The 27835-nt window shown below is 45.5% G+C and overlaps 1 long non-coding RNA gene across 1 annotated transcript; it reads left to right on the top strand.

Annotated features, from left to right (window-relative positions):
- The first annotated feature begins 192 nt into the window (after window positions 1-192).
- Window positions 193-27835, top strand: LOC133050462 (uncharacterized). The gene is made up of 3 exons (XR_009691624.1): window positions 193-486; window positions 3507-3617; window positions 26574-27835. It is a non-coding gene; the product is annotated as an uncharacterized LOC133050462 (long non-coding RNA).

Raw genomic sequence — 27835 nt, 5'->3', positions numbered from 1 at the left:
TCCATGACCCCCAGCTGAGGGCTTTTTTTTTTTTTCTTTCACGCCTGAACTGGAATTTTCCACAAGGACCCCTGAAGATGGAGAAGAAACATTCACAGCACCCACACCCCACCCCCACCCCATCCCCACCCCCAACCTCTTCCCCTTGGCGCCCTCGGCCTTCCGGTGTGTGTCCTTCCAGCCTGGCCGAAGAGGAGGGTCCCTTGGCAGCCTCTCTGCACCAGCGGCGGCCCTGGGACCAAGAAGACGTCCTCTTGCTCCACAAATGATCCCCCGCTGTGGAGCAGAAGCCTGCTCCCCAGAGGTGCAGCTCCAGCCGTCTCCCCTTCCGGGCTCCCGGGAGATGCTCCCCGGAGCTCGGTCCCATGGCTCTGTACAAAGTCTCGCCTCCTCCCCTCCTCGGTGAGGACCGGCTGAGGCCTCGGGAAGGCGCGACCGGCCAGCTCCCAGGAAAGCTGCCTCCTCACAGCAAGGGCGGGGAGGCAGGTGAGAGGCTCGGGAAGCCACGCCTGGTGCCCGGGCAGCGGGCGGGTCCCGGGTGGCCGCTGAGGTCAGGCTGGTGGAATGCTCTGGTAACACCCTCCCGGGCAGAGCAGGAGGTGAGTCAGAGGGATCCCGACCCTGAGATTGAAGAGGTGAGCCAATCTGCTGCCCAGGGCCAAGGGAAGGAGGAAACGGAGCGAGCCCCCCACCCGCTCCCGGTGCCCGGGGGCCCGAGGCGGGGGCGCGGCCCTGAGCGCAGGTTTCATCCACCAAGTCCCACGCATTCTCTTCTGGAACAAATGGAATATTGCATTGCTCCTTGGATGGGTTTGCCCTTCTGGGGCCCTTGGGAATGAGTGGAAGAAAGCCACTCGCCTCCTCCAGCCACCTCCGTGAGGAAGGAAGAGACCTTTCTGTTGAGGACAGGGCGGGGCCGTGCCTTGTCCCAGCACATAGTAGGCCATCATCCACGCTTCCTCCCCGGGCTGAAAAGTAGGAGGTCTGCCCTTGCACCACTTTCCAGAAGTCTCCCCACCTTCAGCACTTACAGGGTCCCATTTTCTCCACAGAGTGAATGTGGAACTCAGGGCTCATGTAATTCACTGACTTGGAAAAGGTACCCAGGGGCTCAGCACTTCCAAAGAAGGGATCTGGCAGCTGGGAGGGGGCTGCAGAGGAGGTCTACCTGTGGAGCACAGTCTGTGACTGTAAATCAAGTAGCTTCCACAGGCCCTACTGAGGCCGGCGGACCGGCATCGACTTGAGACTTGGAGCTGGGGCGGGTAGGCTGCACTGAGCTTTGGTAGGAGCACTCCACAGGCAGGAGCACTGAGCTTCGGTAGGAGCACTCCACAGGCAGGAGCACTGAGCTTCGGTAGGAGCACTCCACAGGCAGGAGCACTGAGCTTCGGTAGGAGCACTCCACAGGCAGGAGCACTGAGCTTCGGTAGGAGCACTCCACAGGCAGGAGCACTGAGCTTCGGTAGGAGCACTCCACAGGCAGGAGCACTGATCTTCGGTAGGAGCACTCCACAGGCAGGAGCACTGAGCTTCGGTAGGAGCACTCCACAGGCAGGAGCACTGATCTTCGGTAGGAGCACTCCACAGGCAGGAGCACTGAGCTTCGGTAGGAGCACTCCACAGGCAGGAGCACTGATCTTCGGTAGGAGCACTCCACAGGCAGGAGCACTGAGCTTCGGTAGGAGCACTCCACAGGCAGGAGCACTGAGCTTCGGTAGGAGCACTCCACAGGCAGGAGCACTGAGCTTCGGTAGGAGCACTCCACAGGCAGGAGCACTGAGCTTCGGTAGGAGCACTCCACAGGCAGGAGCACTGAGCTTCGGTAGGAGCACTCCACAGGCAGGAGCACTGAGCTTTGGTAGGAGCACTCCACAGGCAGGAGCACTGAGCTTCGGTAGGAGCACTCCACAGGTAGGAGCACTGAGCTTTGGGTCCCCCGGGTCTGAAGGCTCTGAAGCCACTGATGAGAGCAGGCAGCACGTGAAAGACAGAGTCCAGAGACGGAGAAAGAAGCCCTCAGAATGAGGCGAGGTCAACTGGCTCTTCCTGCCCACAGCACTTGATATGCTTACAGCCTGTCCCATTCTCAGCACCCCTCACCCTCCTGGGAATGGCCAGTTGCATAGTCAGGAAGGGTGAACGGGGAGCCGTGAACCTGACCTCAGGTCTGTCCAGTCATGAGGGTGAGGTGTAGCAGCCCTAGCTGAACCAGCTAGATAGACGGGGGTTCGGGGTGCAGCCCCATCAAGTGCCTCCTTCACAGGAAGTGGACATTGAATCCTTCCTAACAATTTCTTGCTCCCACTATTCTCCCTTATTTCTTACAATGTGGCAGCACTTTACTGTCCTAGGTTTACAAGGAGCTTTGCTTCCGAAACCCCCTCACTCTTTACACATGGACAATCTCACCTCTTATCAACTTTTCTCTCCTCTGTCTGCTGTCCTTCAGTCTGTCATGGAATCACCATTGGTTTGGTTTGGTTACCATGTGCCAGGCCTTTGATCAGGCCTGTGGATACAAAGTCCCAGGGCTTCCAAGGGCTCGTATTTGAATTGGAGAAATAAGCCCAGTTCATCAAGAAGACCCTAGTAAGTTCTGTGCTGGTGGCAACAGGAAGGAAGAGTGGGGATAGACAGACAGGGCCCCAGTGAGGGAGACAAGGGGAAGGGGAGGCTTCTCAGAGACTGGTTAGGACCACACTGTGAGCTGTGTTTTGGGAGCTGGAGGATGGTTTTTCCAAAGAGGGAAGTGGTCCTTATTTGGGGAAGAAGGAAGGGATGCACAAAGGCCTGGATTTGAGAAGCATGTCACATTTGAAGAGTGATAGCAGTTGAGGGTGCTCTGAGCTGGCTGAAATGATGGGGGACCCGGTGAGTAGCAGTAGAGCTGGGACTTCACTTCCTGACTCTCCATCAAGTCATGAAAGGCTCATACAGTCCCTGAATTGGGAGGAGGCTGTGGGGAGTACAGGATACCGGTCCTCTCATCCCCCCTCCTCCTCCTCTCCATCTCTGGGATAATTTATTCATATGTCCTGTCTTCTGGATCCTGCCTCACTTGTCACAAATCCAGCTTATCCTTGATTTGACTCTTAAGCACTGCCTACACTTCCATTTTTGCCTAGGAAGGGAAGGAAAAAGCTGAATGACATTAGCCTCTAAGTGAGTGGGAAATGGGCCACATAAGGAATCCTAGCAAAAACACTAAACAAAAGCAGGAAGGATGTTTCAAAGGAAAATCCTCACATAGGAAGTAGGGAGACAAAAATAAAAAAGAGAAAGGGAAAAACAAACTTAGGTCACCTGTGAAAACCATTCAGTTAGCTAATGAAATACAGGATATGACCAAATGAATTACAATAAGCTAGGAAGATAATCACAGCCAACACTTAAATAGCAGTCACTCTATATAAGCCCTTTCTTAAGCATGAAACAGTTATTAACTCATTTAAACCTCAGAGAAACCCTATGCATTGAATGCTATTATTATCCCCATTTTACAGATGGGGAGACTGAAGCACAGAAAAGTAAAGGAAGTGAAGAAGTAAAGAATGGATACATGCAATGGATAAAAATGAACAGTCTGCATATATTATAACAGAAGTTCACAATGAGTAAGTTTACTTAAGATGTTTGGGAAAATTCTCCCGTCATGCTCTTCCTGCTGTCACTAGGGAAGGTTGCATTATACAGAGCGTTTGCCAGCTTAAGCCTAAAGTACAGTCATCCCTCGGTATCCTTGGTACCCACAAGAGACTGGTTCCAGAACACCCCTTGGATACCAAAATCCATGGGTGTGCAAGTCCTTTATATAAAATGATGTGGTATTTGCATATGACCTGCATAGCTCCTCCCATTTATTTAAATAATCTTTCCATTACTTATAATACCCAATACAATGGAAATGCTATGTAAATATATAGTTGCCATGAGGTGAGAGGCAAACTCAAGTTTTGCTTTTTGGAAATTTTTGAAAAAAAATTTTTTGTAGTATTTTGACCCATGGACACAGGGTGTCTTGTGGAGGAGGTAGAAGCGGACGGTGGGAACCCATGGCTTGGCAAGGAACAAGAGCATGGCCGGGACCACAGCACCCAGCAGCTTGGCAGTGCTCAGCAGGAGGATGGCCAGGTACCCAGTGCACACAGCTTGGCACCCAGGGGAGGCAGCAGGTCCCAACCAGAACCCTAGTACCAAACAAAACCCACTGTGGTAGCTGAAACCAGTGGTGAGACCTGGCAGTTACAGAAGCATCCAGCACAGTTGTGTCCAAACAGAAGAAGTGAAGTGCTTGTCACTCAGTCGTGTCCAACTCTTTGCAACCCCATGGACTGTGGCCCACCAGGCTCCTCTGTCCATGGGGATTCTCCAGGCAAGAATACTGGAGTGGGTTGCCATGTGCTCCTCCAGGGGAACTTCCCGACCCAGGGATTGAAACTGTGTCTCTTGCGGCTCCGGCATTGGCAGGTGAATTCTTTACCACTGTGCCACCTGGGAAGCCCAAGTATTATAAGAACAAACTCCAAAGAATCCCTGAAAAAAAAAAAAATGTGACAAAAGCAATAAGTATAAGTGATTACTGAATTTGTAACCTCTAATTAAAAAAAATCAATTAGCCTTATGGAGAAGTATTTGCATGGCTTTAACTTAGAATTTAATTTAACTTAAAGCTTCCCAGGTGGTGCAGTTGGTAAAGAATCTGCCTGCAAATGCAGAAGACACAAGAATTGCAGTTTCAATCCCTGGGTCAGCAAGATCCCCTGGAGGAGGGCATAGCAAACCACTCCAGTATTCTTGTCTGGAGAATCTCCGTGGACAGAAGAGCCTGGCAGGTTACAGTCTATGGGGTCACAAAGAGTCCAACACAACTGAGCACGCACACGCAACTTAGAATTTAGGCAAAATCTGTGTTTTAACAGAAAAAAAAATGTTCACAAATAAAAGCTTCCCTAAAATGAAGAAACATATTTTAGGTCATCATGACACCAACCTAAAAGAGAGTTAGTGTTTACACAATGTTTCTTAGCAATGTTTGGGGATGTTGGTTTCCTTAAATTTTTGCTATTTTACTGATGCCTCTCTTCTATTTCTTATTGTTTGAATAATAGTAGTGTTTCTGTGGATAAAATCCAAAACTTGAAAGTACAAAAAGGAAGTTCATGGCATTTGGGTCAAGATTTGCTCCTCACCTCTCCCCCCAGCCCCCGATTTTGATTCCTGTGGTCTTAGAGGCATGACCTTGTCTATTAATCTGAATAACATTCTGGTTTCTGAAAGGGCAGCTCTCTGAATGACAAATAATAAAATAAAAGCATTTAATCTCTTTAGTCCACCTGTGTACCTGTTTTACTCTGTTTCAGCCACTATGTGTGCAGAGATTATACAGAGTAATCAGCCTGGTTACACCTAACCAACAAATACTATCCAACTTTAACAAAATAAGAGTTTTACACTGTCTGGCTTGTTCTTAATTCTTCCCTAAGGGCCTATTTGGTTTAGCATCAAATATAAGCTTAAGAGACTCTAAACTTGAGCTAAACAGTCACTCAGGGGGATTTAGAGATGATCTCTTTACACAGCAGAGGGTTAGCATACGTCTGACATCCCCTGCAGACAGCACATCATTATACATATCCTACACCCCTGATTTCTAATATTGATTATTTGAAAGCCAAATGAAAAACAGTATTACTTTACCCTCAAAAAATCAACTTGCATTGTGTAAAAGTTTTGGCAGGAAAAGTCTTTATCGATTTATGCTGAATAAAGCAAAAAGAATGAAGTTTGTAGTGATTACCTGATCACGTAAAAGTTTATGTGTGTATATCCATGTATGTGTGCATACATAGGTTTATTTGCATCTATCTTAAATTTGCATAGCACAAATGAAATGAGTTAATAGGAGTTCAACAAGAATCCCAAATTTGGTCTTCTAAGACCCATTCTAGTGCTTTTTACTATACCCTGTGTTGCACCCAATGGTAGCAGAAACTTGCACGACAGAGAAGGAAAAATACAGGATAGTATTTATCAGTCTCGGTCCTACCCACTGACTAATGATTAAATATTTTTGCATAAGTAGTAAACCAAAGGATACATTTTTCTCATATATTTAGACTTGATAAAATTATTTTAAGTGTTTTAAAGAGACAGCAAGGTTAGAGAAATAGAGAAAGAGAAAGAGGTCCCTGGTAATAAAGGTAAAGGGAACGAGGGGGAATAACTCTGTCTCTCTGTAGTGGAGCAAGTGGGCTCATTGCTGGTTGCATAAAGACCAGGCACCAAGGCAACGGTAAGACCATTCTCAGAGAGAGAAAAGGCTGTTTTGCAAGGTAGCCAAGCTAGGATAGGGGAGCAATGCTCAGAGATGTCTCCCTGATCAGCTTTTGCGTGGGGTATTGTGGTGGTAGGGAGCAAGAAGGGTGGGCATGCTGAAAAATGACTGGTGGAAAAAAGAGCTGTCTGTGCAGGTGTGACTGTCTTTGCGATTTTGGGGTGGGGGTGAGGGTGTTCCATGTGTTCCATGCTATGGATTTTCAGCCTGTGACATCCGAAGTTCACTGTGGGTTAGTCTAGTCCCTCAGTGCGCCTGCACCATGCTCGGTTGAAAGGGTGTTTAGCAAGTTGTTTGCACTCCTGTGCTTTCCTTGGTACTCTTGGAGGCAGGTTTGATGGTTTCAGTTAATCATTTTGTTTCTGCCTAATGTGCCTTGTAAGTTACAGGGTATGGTTTCATCTCTCTCTTTGGAGTCGCTTTTCTCCCAAGAGATAATAAAACTGTATAAGGAGCTGCAAGATTCCAGACTGTGTCCCCGTGAAGTTACAAACTGAAGAAGAAGGCTTAGAAACAAGGTGGAAAATGGGAGAGTGTAATTGGGAACGTTCAGGAAGACAGAGGAGCATCAGGCAACAGAAGACGAGTTGACCAGACTTGGCTCAGCTGGAAGGGTATTCATGTCACTGCACCAGCAGAGGCAAAGTCACTTTCCCAGTTTATTTCCTTATGACAGGAAATGTGCTTTTTAATATTTGACTTATTGCTTTTGCAGGATAAAATGCAAATATATGTATACATAAATACTTAAATGCCAGTGATTGACTGTTACATTTTCTAGAATTAATTGTTTGTTCATAATGCATGGGTTCATATCAAATTGTTAGGTGGAGAGAGAGCACATACACTGCTTCATTTACAGAGGAGGGAATGGATTTGAAAATCACATATGGTTTGCATATGCAAAGCTTATGTAACATTGTATTTTTAAATGTGAGAGTGTAACTAAGCTTTTAAAAACTATTTAGACTGTCTTGGGTTTTTTTGTTTGTTTGTCTTTTGCTTCTTCTAAGTCCTAAATTTTCTGCAAATGAAATTAGTTACCTTGGTTGCAAGTTTATTTCCTCACAAATATGTCAGCTCTTTCACAAGGCAGACCTCTTGTCCTGGTGAGAAATGCTAATGATAGGGTAACAGCAACCAAATAAAAGATTAGGTGCTGTTAGGGGAAGAGTATTACTCATAACTCGGTATACATCCTGTCAATTATCCTGCCCCATTAAATAGTATGTGACGGGAAGCCAGGAAGTGATAAAAAAGCTGCCAGCCTCATCTCCTTGAAGGGGAAGTGGGGCATTGAGTGATGACACACGGCACCTTGTCCAACACACCACAGCGCCAGGACAGGGTCCATTCATCACTCCCTCAGCCTTGGGACAGCCTCTGCTCTGTTATAAAATGTGGATATCAAAGGGGACATTCAGGTCTAAGTAGATAAGCCGAGAGTATAAAGAGTTCAAAATGAATGTCTTGTCCCAAACCAAAGTATTATTTAAGAGAGGAGAAGAATAATCATGTAAGCCAAAAGGGTAACTCTGCTTAGATATCTCTTTTTTAGATATCTTTATTCCCTGCGACTTGTGGGATCTTAGTTCCCCTACCAGGGATTGAACTTGGGCCCTCAGCAGTGAAAGTGCCAAGTCCTAACCACTGGACCACAAGGCAATTTCCTGCTTTGACATCTTTCATCCACTCTCTTTTTCTAGTTTATAAATAACATGGTCTAATCAATGTACCATGATTAGTTCCCCCCAAAAAAGAATTCCTTTCACATCTCTAAGTGTGTAGATGGGCAGTAAGCAACAATCTTAGAATAGCAAACCCAGAATTGCAGATATCCTGATGGTCTTAACATCTGGGCCTCCCAGGCGGCACTAGTGGTAAAGAACCCACCTGCCAATGCAGGAGACATAAGAGATGTGGGTTCGACCCCTGGGTCAGGAAGATCCCCTGGAGAATGAAATGGCAACCCACCCAACCCTTGCCTGGAAATCCCATGGACACAGGAGCCTGGCAGGCTATAGTCCATAGGGTCGCAAAGCACTGGACATGTCTGAAGCGAAGCAAGCAAGCCAGCAAGCAAGCTTGACATCTAAATTCTCACCCAGTGAAGGGACTCCTATAATAACCTGGAAATGGTCAGATACAGTTACATTTTGAATATTCCCAGTATTATGGGCAAATCATGACCTAACCAGGCACATGATTCTGTTTTCAAACAGTTCTACTTATTAGCAAGTCCATATGTGACAGGATGGGGCTGGGTTTTGAATACTTCTGTGAAAGTCTTCGTGTCCCTCACCAATTATCTGTGTGTACAAAGGAATGTGATGGGAGCTTTGTTTTGACCGAGAGGAGGAGGTAGAGAGGGGAGACAGAGTAGTGACCACGCGGAGTTTCCCATGTGGCCTGGTAGGAGCCCTTCTGGAAATAACAGTTAAGGGCCAGAAGATGAAACAGTCACAGAGATATTTCTTGTGGCTTTTCTTGGGAGAAGGATTCAGTGTTTTAAATGAGTGCATTGCAAAAAAATAAAATAAAATAAATGAGTGCATCGCACACACAGCCAAGCATCCTAAAATCCTTCTTCCCCATCCTTCACCCCAGGGTCTCCGCTATAGCAGGCTCTCTGTCCCTTGCTCTGCACTCTTGCCCCCTCCACCCAATTTTCTCATGACTCTTCCTCACTCTTCCTCCTCACCCTCCACTCGAATCTGTCCTCTTTCCTCCCGGCAGCGCCTCCTCGACGTTTCACACGTGCTGTAGAAGACAAAGGGAGATTGTGAGCACTCACTTGTTCATTTGTGGTGTGTGTTCATCACACCGTTTAGAGTCTGATCACAATAAAAATTTAAGTTTATGTGAGAGAGCTCGATGACCCCATTTTGAGGCACGCTGGGGAGCTCAGATGGAAGGAAGAGAAACACAGGGGCTGATGCCACTGAGCATGGTCCTGGGCTGGCGCTTTATTCCCACAAGGTGAAATGGGCATCTCCTGTCTTGGTTTGTCTGAGGTGTGAAAATGGTAAGATGCCATGTTCCCGGTGTGTTGTGAGACTGATTCTCCTGTGGAAATCTGAAAGCATGTCAGATGATTCATCTACTAAAGGTCGAAGAGGTCGCTTTGTTAGAGATGGATGGCATGTGTAGAGATAATTTGTTTGGAGATGGCTATCAGCGTGTTACAAGCTCTACCCATGCCTTTTACCTCAAGCGGCGGAAGGGAAGAGGGTGTTTGAAGGACCACTCAGAACACCTGTCCCCCGCATCTAGCTAGACAGACCGGGCTTGGATTTGACTCATGCCTGAAGAATCTAAGGTCCAGAACTGCCTGGCCAGCTGTTTTAATGGCAGCGTGCACAGAGATTGCCAGGATGAGGGCTGGCTGCTCAGTTGGGGTGAGGGGTGTGGATTGATTTGCGAGTGTGTCCGTGGGCCTGACCCGGTGCACCTAGACCAAGAGAAGGAATGAAAGCTTTCCTTAGGACCTGCTCAGGCAGCCTCTGGGAAAGCCCTGGGCTTCAGGAGAGGACACGTTGAGGGGCTCTGCTCTTTCCAAAGACCTGAGAGGGGCATGAACAGCCACGAAATAAAGTCCGTTTGGCATGGTCAAGAGCAGCCCGAGGCTGGAGAGATGAGGGACTGGCAAACTGAGGCCTTTGGCCTGCGGCCCGCTGTGTATGTTTATGGAACATGGTGCTCCCGCTCTTTGATGTGTTATAATGCAGAGTAGTTGCAAGAGAGACCACAGGGCCTGCAAAGCCTCATATATTTATTAATGCTACCTGGCCTTTTACAGAACATGTTTGCTGAACCCTGGGAAAGAGTCCCAGAAACTCTCAGAAGTGCCTCAGGAGGGAAAGAGTGAATTCAGAGAGCATTGAAACCACCTTAAAATGTTTTGATTCAAGTGAAAACTCTCCACTGCCCTTTACTTCTTGCTGTCCCTGCATCAACTTAACCAAGTCTACATGATTCTGACCATCAGTTCCAAGGTGGGGGGGTGGGGATGGGGAGCATTCCAGACCCACAAGCAATTCTCCATCGCCAGTTGGGTGTCCTACCGGTCAGGTCAGCCTTGACTCTATCCACTCGGAAACAGTCGCAGATCCCATAGTCTGAGGGTTCAGTCCTAAGACTGCTTCCCCGCCTCCTGTCTCAGGCGCCGACAGCAAGTCCAGTTTGTCCCCTGTGCTTCTGATCCACTGACTGTAGATCTGAAGTTCCAACAACCCTCTCCTTGGGTTCAGTTAATTCACTAGAATAGCTTACAGAACTCAGAGGAATATTTTACTTACCAGATTACCTATTTCTTATAAAAGAGTATCCCTGGAGGAGGAAATGGCAACCCACTCCAGTATTCTTGCCTGGAGAATTCCGTGGACGGGGGAGCCTGGTGGGGTGAGGTCCATGGGGTCACAAGGAGTCAGACACAGCTGAGTGACTAACACACACACACATAAAAGAATACAACTCAGGAATAGCCAGGTGGGAGAGATGTGTAGAACAAGGCATGAGGAAATGACTTGGAGCCTCCATGACCTCTCCAGATGCACCATTCTCCCCAAATATCTATGTGTTCACCAGCCCTGAAGCTCTATCTTTTGGGGTTCTATGGAAGTTTCACTACACAGGCATGGCTGATTAAAGCATTGGCTTTTGACAATTAATTCAATCTCTAGTCCCTCTCCCTTTCTTGGGGTCGGGTAAGATGGGAGGAATGTGAATGCCCATCCTCTGATCACATGGCTGGTTCCCTGGCAACCAGCCCTCATTCTTAGATGCATCCAAAAGTCACATGATCAACATTACAAAAACATACCTTGTCACTCTCATCATTTAGGAAATTTCAAGGGTTTTAGGAGCTCTGTGCGAGAACCAGGGATGAAGACCTAATATATATTTAGTATTATAAACCACAGCATCACAAGGTCAGACACCACTGCGGGAGGAGCAGAAAAGAGAGGAAATGACTCCGCCCTCCTTTCCCATTTGAAGGGGTCTGACCTCAGCAGGCCCAGCCTGGGTGTGCGAGCGAGGGGAAGGAAAGACGGCATGAGATGTTTACTCTAAGGTGGATTGAAGCTCTGCTTATTATGTAGGTCTGGACCCTGCAAATTACTACATCAAGAACCTGCTGATTAAAAAGTAAATGTATTTTTCCTTCAGAGGTAAGGGAAGAACTTCCACTGTGGAACAAATATCCCCGAACAGTGGGGGACAAAAAATAAACTCAGCTCTAAGATAACATCCCAAGAGTCCTGCCTGTTCAGTATATTTTCTGGTTTTACATATATTCCTGCAGTGAGGAAAGCCAGGCTCCAGATGTGGCTCTTGCATTATTTACATTGTACAGGGCAGTGCTCATTGTGTTTTTGGCACTCCTTTTTCTTATCTGTGAAATAAGGCGTGAACCGGCCCTAGACAAATCCTTTCAGCATTGGTAATCGGTAAGCCCTTCATGATGGATCATGCTTATTTGTGACTCTTTAGCTGTTGCACTGGGTGCCTGCTGTAGCCTGGGGGTAACTTGTATATAAATGCCCGTGGAAATGATTCAGTATGTCCCCACCCTCACCTCTGAGAGTCCTTGAGTGCTTCCTGGCTATCCATGCCTCTCTTTAACCCTTAGAAGGAGCTGGGGATGAGAAACCAGGCATGAGAGTTTACATTTATATGGCTAGGAGCTGGGCTTCCTGGGTGGCTTAGCGGTAAAGAATCTGCCTGCAATGCTGGAGACACAGGAGAGTAGAGTTCGATCCCTGGGTGGGGAAGGTCCCCTGGAAGAGGGCACGGCAGCCCACTCCAGTATCCTCGCCTGGAGAGTCCCATGGACAGAGGAGCCTGGTGGGCTGCAGTCCCTAGGGCTGCAGACTCAGACACGAGTGAAGTGACGGAGCACAGCCAGGCACCGCTAGGAGTTAGGCTCTGTTTTCTGCTTCCTATGGCTGCGGTGTCCAAGGCTAAAATTTCCTCCAGGGCTGTTGTTTTTGTCTTCCCTGCTGTCTGTGAATTTCCCCAAAGACTCCTTAAATATGGACTTGAGGTTTGCAGTTCTTAATCTGTGTTCCCCTGTTATTACCCAGGAGCCCTATCTGGTGGTCACAGGGGGTGGGGGAGGGGAAGCACTTATATATATAGTCCGATAATTAGGCCTCAGTCTTTTACTGAGTCTGCCTTCGGTGTCTCCTGTCCCCCACGTTGAGGACTAGAGGAGGCTGGAGATGGGTACTTCTCTTCGCTCTGGTCATTGAGGCGTTGGTAAAATCATTTCCCTTGAGGGCAGTCCTTGTTAAAGAGAACAGAATGTCCTGGTATCTTTCAGAATGCATATTTGTCCCTCTACCTGCCACAAACACAGGGGGATTTTTCTCCAGTCTTCACAGGAGAACCTGGCAGAGCTCCTGGAGGTAAAATTCATGAAAGTGGGGAGGTTTTCCCTATGATTAAGACACGGGGAGTTTCTAACCCTCACTGGGTTAGAAGGCACCCACACGGAACCTCCTGAAACTTGTCAGTTACCCCTTCAAGCATTCTTCCCCGTGTTGGCTGCAGCCATCTGCTCCCTAGCTTCTGTTCCCAGGAGGCTGTGACCTACTATCTCCACCTGTCTGTCTTTCCAGTTTTAGTGGTGACAGCTGGCCTGTGACCTCAGTTCTCTGAAGCATCTAAGAACAGTTGTGACCCTTCACTTTGTTCAGCTTTTCTTTTATTGCGAAGACAGGAGTGAGGACTTTCATGCTCTTCACATGTATGACCAGAAACCATGAGCCCCCTCATTTATCTGGGTAAATAAACTACATGAAATCATTGCCAGTCAGCAGTTTTGTTCTACAAACATTTTGTTCTACAAAATGGCAACATCTCCTAGGTTCAACCAAACTCAAACAAAGAAAATTAAGTACAGGAAAATTGCCCAATTTGAGATTCAGAGTGCATTGTTATAGGCAGCCCTGAAATTATTTTAAAGACTTACTATGATATTTTGTGTTAAAATCCAGTTTTGTAAACCTGGAAAACAATTTTCCAAGTACTGCTTCATAGAGAATCCCACTCTAAGTCCCTTAAGCAATGCCTGACACATGTTTCATAATTATAATCGCTTCCAGCACTTTCACTTTGTACATATTTTCATATACATTTTTTTTCTCACAGGTGGGTAGAATCGACATGACCTTTGGGTATCTTAGTCTCAAGAATCAAAATTTCATCATGGCAGTGGGGCCAGTACTGGACTGCTATCCTGTGATAGATATTTGTGGAGAATGTGCATTTGCAAACCTTAATCTATGTATACATCCAAGAAATGTAATTATTTTCTTGTTGCTATTTAGTCTCTAGTCATGTCTGAGTCTTTGTGACCCTATGGACTATAGCCCACTAGGCTCCTCTGTCCATGGGATTCTCCAGGCAAGAATACTGGAGTGGGTTGCCATTTCCTTCTCCAGGGGATCTTTCTGACCCAGGGATCAAACCTGTGGCTTCTACCAAGTCTCCTGCACTGCAGACAGATTCTTTACCACTGAGCTGGCAGGGAAGCCCCAAACTTAGGATTTGCATTCAGAGGGGACCAGCAGAAAGTTCCCCTTCTATCCATACAAGTGTCTCCCTCCCCTCGCCAACACACTAAGAGCCCAGGAGGCCTGGGTGGTACTCGGAAGGGAGAAGATGCACATGGGCCTCTCAGCACCTCCTGGTGCTCCATCACATAGTCCTCTGAGCCTGTGGTCCCCAGAAGGGAGCTGCTCCACACACCCAGCCCGAGAAGACCTCCTTCCTCTTTTGCCACAAAGCCTGAGACAACTAGTTACATGAGACAGACTCTCCCAGAGGTGCTGAGGTGTGGATCTCCAGGACATTTGGGATGATCAATCTATAGGAAGATAGGGAAGAAAGGACAGAGGGGAGGAAGCAAGGAAGGAATGAAGGGAGAGAAGGAGAGAGGGAAGGAGGGAGGAAGGAGCAAACAATAATAATAGAAAGTGTCTCTCTCCTCTCTCTCTGGGACACAGAACACATTGACTTCAGTGAGCACCAACCAGCTCCTGCTTTCTGCTCTGCCCAACGTGGCCTGAGGTCAATGTCGGCATTCATCTTCTAGGAATACCTGTGGGAAACCAAAAGAAGAAACACATTGAAATGTTTCAGCAAATGACCCTGCCACACATCCAGTACGTCAGCTAGGAAAACCAAACCTACCCACAATAATGTCTTCATCTGATTTGAGGCAGTTAATCCCTGGAAGTACTTTCCTTAATTTCCTCAGTTTGAATATTAATTATAGGAGGTATGTGATAGATGACACAACACGAATGAATCAGCAGAGAGATACTGAACATCAGTGAGTGTCTTCTGGGGGAAAAAATCATCTGAAGACAAGCACATTATAAGAACCCATGATTCAAGGAAGTGGGGGAAATGTAATGAACGTTGCCTTGAAATTAAGACCGAGCTGTACATGTAGAATGATCTTTTTTAAGTCAAAGACACAATTTGGATAAAAAGAAGACTCCAAGGTGGCCTCAAACAGAAAGTAACAGGAGAGCACTGAGAACAAACAGTAAGGAAATGAGAAAAGAAAAGGAGAGTGAAGGCTTCAGTATAACTCAAACAACTGCTTTACTGATGGAGCTATTGATATTATACTGGAATTGACATTGACTGTGAGTTTGTAGGGATTGATAAACATTTCCTTAATCTGGATAGGAGCTACTTTCCACTATTTCAAGTTTACATCAAATGATCTTACCTAGAGTGTAAATTTAAAGTTATCTGATACTGAGGACTTCCCTGGCGGTCCAGTGGTTAAGACTTGTCTTTCAAAGCAGGGGGTGTGGGTTCGATCCCTGATTAAGATTCCTACATGCCTCCCGGCCAAATAACCAAAACATAAAACATAAGCAATATTGTAACAAATTCAAAAAAGGTTAAAAAAAAAAAGCCTTTAGCTAATAATACCAATCACAATTAGTCATCAATGATCAGAACTGCAGTGTTCAACAAGACCTAGGGATTTCTTCTTTCCATGCCTTTATTTCTGTATTTGGCAGGCATTTATTCAGTCAGTTCAGTTCAGTTCAGTTGCTCAGTCGTGTCTGACTATTTGCGACCCCATGAATCACAGCACACCAGGCCTCCCTGTCCATCACAAACTCCCGGAGTTTACTCAAACTCATGTCCATCAAGTCGGTGATGCCATCCAGCCATCTCATCCTCTGTCATCCCCTTCTCCTCCTGCCCCCAATCCCTCCCAGCATCAGGGTCTTTTCCAGTGAGTCAACTCTTCGCATGAGGTAGCCAAAGTATTGGAGTTTCAGCTTCAGCATCAATCCTTCCAATGAACACCCAGGACTGATCTCCTTTAGGATGGACTGGTTGGATCTCCTTGCAGTCCAAGGGACTCACAAGAATCTTCTCCAAAACCACAGTTCAAAAGCATCAATTCTTCAGCGCTCAGCTTTCTTCACAGTCCAACTCTCACATCCATACGTGACCACTGGAAAAACCATAGCCTTGACTTTTATTAGTTATCTATAAAGTACTAAATTATTCGGTAGCCCAGAAATCCACTGAAACATGTGGATTTCCACTGGAAAATGGTCTCTGAATTCTTGCTACCAGATATAACAAAAATCCAATCAAAGCAAAAATCTGTTTTAGAATGCTTTCAGGGCATCGGGGTAGGGTAGAAGAGAGGCTGTGAGACTGAGGCAGCCCAGCTGAGACACTGGAAACATTCCTGCAATAAGGTAAGGCTCTGTGAAGGGTTGGATTTCCTTGAGCAAGCTGACACACATTCACACACAAAACACAGAGACCAGACCAGTTCCATTTCTGGAAATATGGCAGACAAGGTATTCAGATACCTTGTCAGAAACCTCTAAGTATAACTTACCTAAAAATGCTAGATGTCTATCTACATAAGCATATGTGTATGAGTAGACAGGGACTTTCCTACTGATATTTATTGAGTTCAGTACCTGTCTATTTGGGCTTCCTCAGTGGCTCAGCGGTAAAAGAGTCTGCCAGCAATGCAGGAGACGCGGGTTCAGTCCCTGGGTCAGGAAGATCCCCTGGATAAAGAAATGGCTACCCACTCCAGTATAATTGCCTGGGAAATCCCATGAATAGAGGAGTCTGGTGGGCTATAGTCTATGGGGTGGCAAAGAGTTGGGCACAACTCAGAGACTAAACAACAACAATGAATAGATGGATAGATGATTGCCAGGCATATATATCAGTAACGTTTGGTCTTTGGAAAGGTCTTTTCCTGTTATATACCTGAGATGGAAAACTCAGTGATTTATTCTCTGACTTAGTGAATGTCCTCAATACCTTTCTTTCACCTTAACAGGTAAACAACTGCAATGCCTGATATAGAATTCTTGGGAGTTTCTTCCGAAATCTAAAGGTACAAATTTAGATTTGCAGTGTTGCAGTTAAGAAGTCCAAAAAAAGTCAAAAAAGGAAAATCCTGGAAACTTGTTTTAGCAGATTATGCCTCAGTGTGTGTGTCTCCTGAATCCAGCCAAGAATTCTGAACCTTTTGACCCTAAAAACTCAAGTTTTTCTTTGGCTTAGGAAAATTTTCTAAGTTATTTTAAATGATTTCTTCTACTTCTCATGTTCCTTCTTTTTCTTTCAATAATATGTATTATTCAAATGATAGATGTCCAGCATCTGCTTTCCAAATCTCTCTCTGTTTCCCTCGTGATTTCCATCTCTTTGCGTGTTTTGGTCTGTGGTTTGTGGTGCTGGTGGTCCTTGACCTTCCAGGCCATGAATACAGTCCTTATCAGCTACCATCACTTTCTCGATTCATCCCTTAAATTGGTAATGATTTTTAAAGCTCTGGGAAATCTTTTTTATTTTATCAGTTGTCCTATAATTTTGTTCTTAAGTACTCTTTTCAATTTTATTTTTTAGGATTCCATTTGTCTGCTCCAGCAGTTCTTTTCAATTGGGCATAAGATCTGAGTGTTCTTTCTCTGTGTCCTCTTTGGCCTCTGGACACCTTTAGAGCCAAGAGCCTTCCAGATCCCCTTCCTGTGATCCTGTTGTAGAGGCTCCCCCTCTAAGGCAGGGAGAGGAAGCATCCTTGATCTCTCATCATCCTGAGCTCTCCCAGCACCTATGGCAGGGAAGGCTTGTCCAAACCTTTATGTCCCTTTAGGAATTCTGACACACTCAAGTAGGACAGAGCAGATCTTAGAGTTCCACAAAACATTTTTTAAAAATAAATAAATATCTATTTATTTGGCTGCACCTGATAGCTCAGTTGGTAAAGAATCCGCCTGCAATGCAGGAGACCCCAGTTTGATTCCTGGGTTGGGAAGATCCCCTAGAGAAGGGAAAGCCTACCCACTCCAGTATTCTGGCCTAGAGAATTTCATGGACTGTATAGTCAGTTGCTCAGTCGTGTCTGACTCCTTGCGACCCCATGAACCGCAGCACGCCAGGCCTCCCTGTCCATCACCAACTCAAGTGATACCATCCAACCATCTCATCCTCTGTTGTCCCCTTCTCCTCCTGCCCCCAATCCCTCCCAGCATCAGCATAGAAGTTGTCAAATGTACAAATCACCTACAGTGCAGACTCTGATTCAGCAGGTCTGGAGGAGGGCTGGAGATTCTGTATTGCTTACCAGCGAGGCTGCCCACCCTGCTTGTCTATGGTTCAATTTCTGTAGCAAGGCTTAGAGGATTTGCAATGGTAAGTAGACCTCTGGTGGCTGTTAGTAGAAATGCACAGTCATTGTGTCACATAGCTGTAATTTTTCTGAGTTTCCCTGGTGGTTCAGCTGGTAAAGAATCCGCCTGCAATGAGGGAGACTTGGGTTCGATCCCTGGGTTGGGAAGATCCCCTGGAGACGGGAAAGGTTACCCTCTCCAGTATTCTGGCCTGGAGAATTCCATGGGGTTGCAAAGAGTCAGACACAACTGAGCGACTTTCACTTTGTAACTTTTCTGGGAATGTTAAAAAACTTGTTGACCCCCAAACCAGCAATTGATCTACCTCTGACTGACATTATAAAGGCCAAGTCAAGATGGTTCATTAATTTAGACTCTATTATTCTGAAATTTTGTGTCATTCCAGACAGATCACTCTGTCAGAGATAATCAAAGAAGGGATGTATGTGTTTAGTCTATTAAGTCCTAAAGCAAATGCATCAAAAAATGAAGATGCCAATGAGTTACAAATGATTAGTCTTTATTTTACTAAATTAAAAAATATTCTCTAAGTCTTTTAATTTGATTCTTCTGTCCCTGTCAAGGGTTGTCATAAATTACACTTCTTATGAAGTGCTCCCTGATTCAGACTCTTTTCTGAATCAGACAACCCTACTCTTTAATTAGGAAAAATGAAAGTAGTTTTATAGTAGTTTTCAATTTCTCAGTCTTTTGGCTCCTTTCTGTCTATGCTTCTCAAGCGGAAAATAAAAAGTATGGTGCTGTTTGACTAACTATTGTCAGTGGTTCAAATTAAACAAAAATCTACAAATGTTGAAAGGTATCCAGTTTGGGGAATCATTTTTTCTACTGTTTTTTTTAAACTACAAGTATATTTCTTATTTTGAATGTCAATAGAGACATTTCCTGGCTTTGCTGTGGTAAATAGATAAATGTTCCAGAAATTATCCAGTTTTGTTTTGTTTTGTTTTTTGAGATAACAAAAGTAATATCACTCTAGGAAGAAAGATAAACATCCTCCATCAACACATGCTTACTCTCACGCTTGAAGCTCATCTAATGGAAACAAACTTGCAAATTGATTCTAATACCAACCTGATATTACATAAACCTCTGGCCTCATACACAACTTCACTATCACTAGTCCTGAGCTATTACTGGAAAATGGTCCATTGGCTCATGGAAATTTTCCAAGTCTGTTATGTTCCAGTGTCCTTGCATTTGGACACCAAATGAAACCCTAAAGCAAGTCTTTTCCTTTGCTGGCTTCCATAGCACCAGCACATCCATTTATGTTGTAAGAGTTATACAGATCTTATCTATTTTAGGAAGTTAAATATGATTATTTAAGCCTTTTATTAATCAGATTTATAAAAAACATCTGGAGTTATTACAACACTGACCTAGACCTGGCAGATCATTTCAAAGGCACCTATTCTGGGCTTTAGGGGCTGGATAGGTTTTCTCAGTAAAGTTTTGGTGGGAAGTTCGGATAATGATTAATTGCAGATATTTCCATATCCTTAGAGTCCCCAAAACCACACAAAATTTCATATTCATCTCTGACTCAAGGATCCACATGTGGTTTGTATATATAACCAGACATCACCTGGCAAAGTCCCTGATGACTTCAATTGACTAAATGAAAGAGAAAAATCTATTCTTCTCTTCTCTCTACTCACAGCACTTCTGACATCAGACATGTGGCTTTCCCCTCACATCAACCAATTCTCTGACGCCAGCTGGGTGACCTACAATTCAATTCAGGTCTGACACCATCTGCCTGGAGTCAGAATCAGAGCCACAGGTTAAGGGACCTGTCTCCCAAGACAGACCCTACTTCAGACTTCCGTCCTAAGTAGTGGGTCCCCAGGTCACTCGTGCTCCTAGTCAACTTGGCTACAAATTTGGGGTTCCAACGATCCCCTCCTCAGGTTCAGTAATTTGCTATAACATCTCACAGAACTCATGGAAACACTCACAATTACCAGTTTATTATCTAACAAAAGATCTGATAAAGGATACAAATGAACAGCCAGATGAAGAGATACACAGGGTGGGATTCAGAAGGGTCCCAAGTGCAGGAGCTCCTGTCCCTGTGGATTTGGGGTGTGTGAAGCACAAGGATGTATGACGCTCTCCCACACAGTATGCTTGTGTGTGTGTGTGTGTGTGTGTGTGTGTGTGTGTATGAGTCACTCAGTTGTGTCTGACTCTTTGTGACCCCATGGACTGTAACCCACCAGACTCCTCTATCCATGGAATTCTCCAGGCAAGAATACTGGAGTGGGTTGCCCTTTCCTTCTCCAGGGGATCTTCCCCACCCAGGGATCAAACCCAGGTCTCCTGCATTGCAGGTGGATTCTTTATCATCTGAGCCACCAGAGAAGCCCCTCCTACACGACAGATCAGGAGTTTTTATGGAGGCTTCATCATGAAAACGTAATTGATTATTAACCCAGTTTTTCTGGCCCCCCCTCTCTTCCCTGGAGGGTTAGGAGTGGAGATGAAACTTCAAGCTTCCAGAGCCCTCCTCTCTAATTGCCTTCAGGGCGAGGCTGGCAAATACCTCAACTGCGTCCTCCAGTAGGGATGAGGCAGAGGAATGAGGCTTCTCTGTCTCTGAAAGTTGTGATGCAATCACAGACAGGTAAACACGGAAAGTCAAGTCCCCGAAGGAATGCAAGTAAGAGCCAAAACCAACATTCGAAACTAGGTCAGCAACCCCAGGGGCAAGTAACCAGTAGAAACTAAGGTAAGGCTCCAAATGGGTTAGAAAAACAAAAGAGAAGAGCTGAATGAGAGTATCAGGTTGTGCCCAAAGAGGCAGCATTTTGAGGTCAGGCTGACTGCACCGAGAAGCACTTAAGTTGTTCAGAACTGGGACTTCCCTGGTGGTCCAGTGGTTAAGACTCTGTGCTTCCACTACTGGGGGCACCAGTTTGACCCCTGGTTAAGAAACTAGGATCCCACATGCTTTGTGGCTCAGCCAAGAAATGAAAACAAATAAATTGTTCAAACTAACACCAACTCCCCACCCCCACTAGGCTTTCTCCTACAGGGTCTCCCTAGATTTGCCTGGTAGAAGGCTCTGGAGAAGCCGGGAGCTTGCATTTCTAAGGTGGTAGGAGGTTCTTCTTGTCACAGTGGATAAGCTACTGGAGCCCTTATTGGGATCAAAGGTTGGTTGTTGGAGGCGGGCTGGGGGTCGCAGGGACCTGTGGAGAGTGGTCAGGATGTTTGCAGTTCATGGAAGCTGAGGGCAGGAAGCCATGGAGTGTTGGCCTTTGACAGCTTTAAAGGCCCAAGTGGACATCTGGTTTTTCCTCCAGTCTGAAAGATTCTGAAGGAGACCCAGGCATTTCCCATTGAGATGTCCTCTTTTAGGGATGGGCAGCTGTCTATTTATGACTTATGTTGATCCTCAGCACACTGCAGGGTTTTCTAGAGGTCTTACGAGGTGTCATGGCTCCTCCTCCGTCCCATCCCCAGAGTCCCTGTCACTGGCCAGGCCTGTGCTCAGAGAGTGGGGAATTCCTGGGGAAGGAGCACAGTGGATTTATATGGCAAATGCCCCTGAGTTGAGTTGAATGCCCTGGTTATTTTGGTTTCTCTAGAACTGCAGAAGCTTCCCCTCACTGCCCTCTCACCAAGTTAATATTGATTAATTATTTGTAGACTTCAAGCCCAGTAAAAAGCATTTGATGTGATTCTCCCTGAATCCTTCCCATGCTCTCTAGCAGACCCTCCCCAGCATCTAGAATCCTCTTCTCCGGAGCCCTGAATCTGTCAGATCCTGCAGAGCAACAGTCATTATGGACAATCACACAGCCCTTTACCACCTACTTGGAGTCTTCTGTCTTGTTTAGGAAAATGCTGTTTGAGTTTTCCATCACTCACAGCAAAACCTAATCCATACCGACTAGCAAGGTCAGAAGGACTAGGCTGTGAAAACTCTAAAAAGATCAAGCAGTGAGAAGACTCAATCCTGTGAGAATGAGGGAAACAGAACGTTCCACTAGCCTACCGCTCTTGAAATTCTGAAGTTATTTTATGACTTTGTAGGGAGAATTTCTAAGTTCTACTTTCTATAGGGAGACAGCGGGTTGGCCCTAAAGAACTGGGGTACACTTGCCAGATTTGAATTGTACTGTGATTAAAGGAGGGGGTGTTGGTTTGTGTACCTTGAGGGAGATGAAGCTGGGTGACTGTCCACGTGCTCATCTGGCTTATCTCATCAGATTGCTTTAATTGCAATGCTCACAGATTCTCAAATTGAACCCCCAAATCATGTCTTGACCCCAAAAGTGTTTAGCAAAATGAGATTTAGCAAAAATGAGATCTGGAGGCAGATTGTAAGGGCTGCTTAATATAAGGAATTATTCAAGTGAGGGAATTATATGATGAGTAGTTATATTTAATACATACATGAGTGACACAGGGTGCCCATTCCTACTAACATTAACATATTCCTACATCAAATATTCATGTAGGCACTTTATTTGGGAAAAATTTTACAAAGCATCCATGAAATTATGTTGTAAATTGTCTATCCTTTGACTGTATACCAATGGGGGTTTTCCTGTGTCATATCCTTTTGTTGGAGTTTTTTTTTTTTCTTTCTAAATTAAGGATTGTAGCAGAATTAATTCTAATGCATTCTGATGCCTTTCTTCATTGTTAGTCATTGTCAGAAAATTATAAATATTCTATGTTAGATACTGCCAAATATTAAGCATCATAGTTCTACATGAATAATCTTTTGCTGATAATTAGTAGTGAGGCTTATGCTTTACTGCCTTGCTGGGTTCATGGAGGTTTATTGACTTGGAGCTAATTAAATTGTTGCCTGCTGCTTTTGAGATTCAGCCACAGGAACATGCCAGTCATTAGTGCAGCCTTTGAGCAGGAGGCCTGAGTTGGACTGAAACCAACTTAGTGCTTGCTTACTACCTAAGTGTTTGCTTACTACCTAAGTGCTTGCTGGGGGTGGAGGTGGGGAAGTGAGGTGGAAGCACAAGGGTGAAGCTTGTCTACATTGAAAACTTAAACGTAATATGTGTGTGTGTGTGCTCAGCTGTGTCTGCCTTTTTGCAGTCCCTGGGACTGTAACCTGCCAGGCTCCTCTGTCCATGGGATTTTCCAGACAAGAATACTGGAATGGGTTGCCATTTCCTCTTCCAGAGGATCTTCCCAACTCAGGGATCAAACCTGCATCTCTTATGCCTCCTGCATTGGCAGGAGGCCACTGTGCCACCTGGGAAGAGACATCCAAAGTGGAAGTTCAGTTCAGTTCAGTCGCTCAGTTGTGTCCAACTCTGTGACCCCATGGACTGCAGCATGCCAGGTTTCCCTGTCCATAACCTACTCCCGGAGCTTGCTAACACTCATGTCCATTGAGTCGGTGATGCCATCCAACCATCTCATCCTCTGTCGTCCCCTTCTTCTCCTGCCTTCAATATTTCCCAGCATCAGGGTCTTTTCCAGTGAGTCAGTTCTTCGCATCAGGTGGCCAAAGTATTGGAGTTTCAGCTTCAACATCAGTCCTTCCAGTGAATATTCAGGACTGATTTCCTTTAGGATGGACTGGTTGGATCTCCTTGCAGTCCAAGGGACTCTCAAGAGTCTTCTCCAAAACAATAGTTCAAAAGCATCAGTTCTTCGGTGCTCAGCTTTCTTTATAGTCTAGCTCTCACATCCATACATGACTACTAGAAAAACCATAGCTTTGACTAGACAGACCTTTGTTGGCAAAGTAATGTCTCTGCTTTTTAATATGCTGTCTAGGCTGGTCATAGCTTTTATTCCAAGAAGTAAGTGTCTTTTAATTTCATGGCTGCAGTCACCATCTGCAGTGATTTTGGAGCCCCCCAAAATAAAGTCTGTCACTGTTTCCATTGTTTCTCCATCTACTTGTCATGGAGTGATGCGACTGGATGCCATGATCTTTGTTTTCTGAATGTTGAATTTTAAGCCAGTTTTTTCACTGTCCTCTTTCACTTTCATCAACAGGCTCTTTAGTTCCTCATCACTTTCTGCCATAAGGGTAGTGTCATCTGCGTATCTGAGGTTATTGATATTTCCTCCGGCAATCTTGAGTCCAGCTTGTGCTTCATCCAGTCCAGCATTTCGCATGATGTACTCTGCATATAAGTTAAATAGGCAGGGTGACGATATATAGGCTTGATGTACTCCTTTCCCAATTTGGAACCAGTCTGTTGTTCCATTCCATGTCCGGTTCTAACTGTTGCTTCTTGATCTGCATACAGGTTTCTCAGGAGGCAGGTAAGGTGGTCAGGTATTACCATCTCTTTCAGAATTTGCCACAGTTTGTTGTGATCTGTACAGTCAAAGGCTTTGGTGTAATGAATAAAGCAGAAGTAGATTTTTTTGGAATTCTCTTGCTTTTCTATGATCCAACGGATGTTGGCAATTTATCTCTGGTTCCTCTGCCTTTCTAAATTCAGGTTAAACATCTGGAAGTTCATGGTTCACATATTGCTGAAGCCTGGCTTGGAGAATTTTGAGCATTACTTTACTAGCATGTGAGATGAGTGCAATTGTGTCGTAATGTGAGCATTCTTTGGGATTGCCTTTCTTTAGGCTTGGAATGAAAACTGACCTTTTCTAGTCCTGTGACCATTGCTGAGTTTTCCAAATTTGCTGGCATATTGAGTGCAGCACTTTCACAGCATCATCTTTTAGGATTTGAAATAGCTCAACTGGAATTCCATCACATCCACTAGCTTTGTTCATAGTGATTCTTCCTAAGGCCCACTTGACTTCACATTCTAGGATGTCTGGCTCTAGGTGAGTGATCACACCATTGTGGTTATATGGGTCATGAAGATCTTTTTTGTATAGTTCTTCTGTGTATTCTTGCCATCTCTTCTTAATATCTTCTGCTTTTGTTAGGTCCATACCATTTCTTTCCTTTATTGTGCCTATCTTTGCATGAAATGTTTCCTCAGTATCTCTAACTTTCTTGAAGAGATCTCTAGTCTTTCCCATTCTACTGTTTTCCTCTATTTCTTTGCATTGATCACTGAGGAAGGCTTTTTTTTTTTTAATCTCTCCTTGCTATTCTTGGGAACTCTGCATTCAAACAGCTATATCTTTCCTATTCTCCTTTGCCTTTAGCAGCTCTTCTTTTCTCAGCTATTTGTAAGGTCTCCTTAGACAACCATTCTGCCTTTTTGCATTTCTTTTTCTTGGGGATGGTTTTGATCACTGCCTCCTGTACAATGTCACAAATCTCTGTCCATAGAAAGGAAGAGGTAAAATTGTCATTATACGCAGATGACATAATACTATATATAGAATCCTAAAAACTCCACACAAAAACTACTAGAACTGAAAATGAATTCAGCAAGGTAGCAGGATACAAGGTTAGCCTACAGAAATCAGTAGCATTTCTTTACACCAATGAAATATCAGAAATGGAATGTAAAAAAAAACAAAACAAAAAACAGGTACCTTTTAAAATCACACACACCCCCAATAAAATACTTAGGAATAAACCTGACCAAGGAGGTGAAGGACTTATAGGCTGAGAACTGTCAAAACTTTGATAAAAGAAACTGAAGATTACTCAAAGAAATTGAAATATATCCCATGCTGTTAGATTGAAAGAGTTAATATTGTTAAAATGGTGGGAATATAAGTTGGTACAGCCACTATGGAAAACAGTATGGACTTTCCTCAAAAAGCTAAAAACAGTATATATCCAGACAAAACTACAATTCAAAAAGAAATATGGCAGCACAGTTCACAATAGCCAAGACACGGAAACAACCTAAATGCCTTTCAACAGATGAATGAATAAAGAAGATGTGGTACATATTTATAATGAAATACTACTCAGCCATAAAAAGAAGAAAATAATGCCATTTGCAGGGCTGTGGATGCAACTAGAGATTATCATACTAAATGAAGTAAGTCAGAAAGAGACAAATACTATATGATATCACTTATATGTGGAATCTAAAATATGGCACAAATGAACCTGTCTATAAATCAGAAATAGACTCAGACTTGGTGAACAGGCTCATGGTTCAGGACGGAGGAGTGGAGGGGAAGAGGTTGAGCAGGAGTTTGGGGTGGGCTTCCCAGGTGGTGCAGTGGTAAAATATCTGCCTGCCAATGCAGAAGACACAAGGGACCTGGGTTCCGTCTCTGGGTTGGGAAGATCCTCTGGAGGAGGAAATGATAACCCCCTCCAGTATTCTTGCCTGGAAAATCCCATGGACAGAGGATCCTGGCAGGTTACAGCCCATGGAGTTGCAAAGAGTGGGACGTGACTGAGCACACACGCAGAGGGAGAGAGATGCAAGCTATTACATTTAGAATGGTTAAACAACAAGGTCCTACTCTACAGCACAGGGAACTAAACCCAGTCTCCTGGGATAAACCATAATGGAAAAGAGCATTTTAAAAAGATTGCATATGTGTGTGTGTAACTGAATCATTTTGCTTTTCAGCAGACATCGGCACAACATTGTAAACCAATTGTTTTGTTGTTGTTGTTGTTGTTATTGTTTAAACAGCCCATCTCCTTCCCGGGATCATTTGGCGCCGACCCCAGAGCACGCGGCCCACCGCGCCCACCTGCGCCGGCGTTTCCCGTGCGGGGCGGGAACAGGCGTTAAAGCCGCCCGCCCAGTGCACTCTGCCCGCCGGCTGCGTCCACGCGCCTCGCGACCGTGTTTTTTCGCGCCCATGCGACGCCCGGCGCTCCTGCTCCAGGCGCCCGTGCTGGCCGAGCTGGGCGGTCTCGGAGGGCTCCCCGACCGGTGAGTGGGGGCCCTTAGCGGGCGCGCATCCCCATCAGCAGACTGCGGGGCCGGGGCGGAGGGAGAGCTTGGGGCGTCCTCGCTAGGTGTGCGCGGCGTGTCCCCCGTCCTGCGGTGACCTTTTATCCGGGAGGGCGAGGCTGGACCATCTGGAGGGGCCCGGGCTTTTCAGCCCTTAACTCCTTAGCAAATCTGCCTGGTGGGTGGGCTCAGTGGACAAACTGTGTGTCTTTTGCTTTTTGGCCCTCTATGGGAATGGAACGTCCCTCGACAAGCTTCTTCCTAGATTCCCCACCGTCCAGGGGAGTGGGATTGGCTTTCTAGCCTTTGTCTCTGATGGGCCGCCCAGGTTTAACCAGGCCTCTCCTGAGGCTTGGGACCTTGGAAAGGGGTGCTTCCCTCCAAAACAGCCCTGGAGTTTGTTCCCGAGTGCGGTTAGCTAGCAACTTGCAGCAGCACTTGTTAATACCACTCAGGTGCAGGCGGACCCCAAGGCAGAGAGAGCTGCGCCGGGTCCCAGGGTGACTGAGACACCCTCAGCTCCCGTAGGGTCGGTGGCTGGTGACTTAGCTGGTGCAGGAGCTGCCCAGCGTTTGTCAGACCACCTGGCCTGCCGGAGTGAGTCTCTCCTGACAGGTGCTCCTGATTGGCCCTGAAGGATGGAGGCAGGCTTGAAATCATATGTTCAAGTACGCAGACACTTTCTTGGTCAAGGTACTGTGAACTCGTTTGGAGGAGATGGCCCTTCATCTCTGAATTGTTTGTCCTCCAGTAGGGATTCTAACACTCAGGGTTTTTGCCTAACCTGCTCTGCTTGGCAGGAAGCCCTTACCTGTGTGTGGTCTGACAGCCCCACTCCTGAAGTGGGATTTAAAGTTACTTGTCTTTTTCACTAAGCAGTGTTTCCCAAAGCCTTCTGATGGGAAGACATCTTTATGATGTCTGCTGTAGAACAGCGGGTGATCTACTTTGTATATTGTACACAATATGCTTTGTATATTGACAGACTATGAGAA

The sequence above is a fragment of the Dama dama genome, chromosome 32 (assembly GCF_033118175.1).
Source record: "Dama dama isolate Ldn47 chromosome 32, ASM3311817v1, whole genome shotgun sequence".
Taxonomy (NCBI): domain Eukaryota; kingdom Metazoa; phylum Chordata; class Mammalia; order Artiodactyla; family Cervidae; genus Dama; species Dama dama.
The sequence above is the reverse complement of the archived record's forward strand: the minus strand, read 5'-3'. Positions and strand labels throughout refer to the sequence as shown.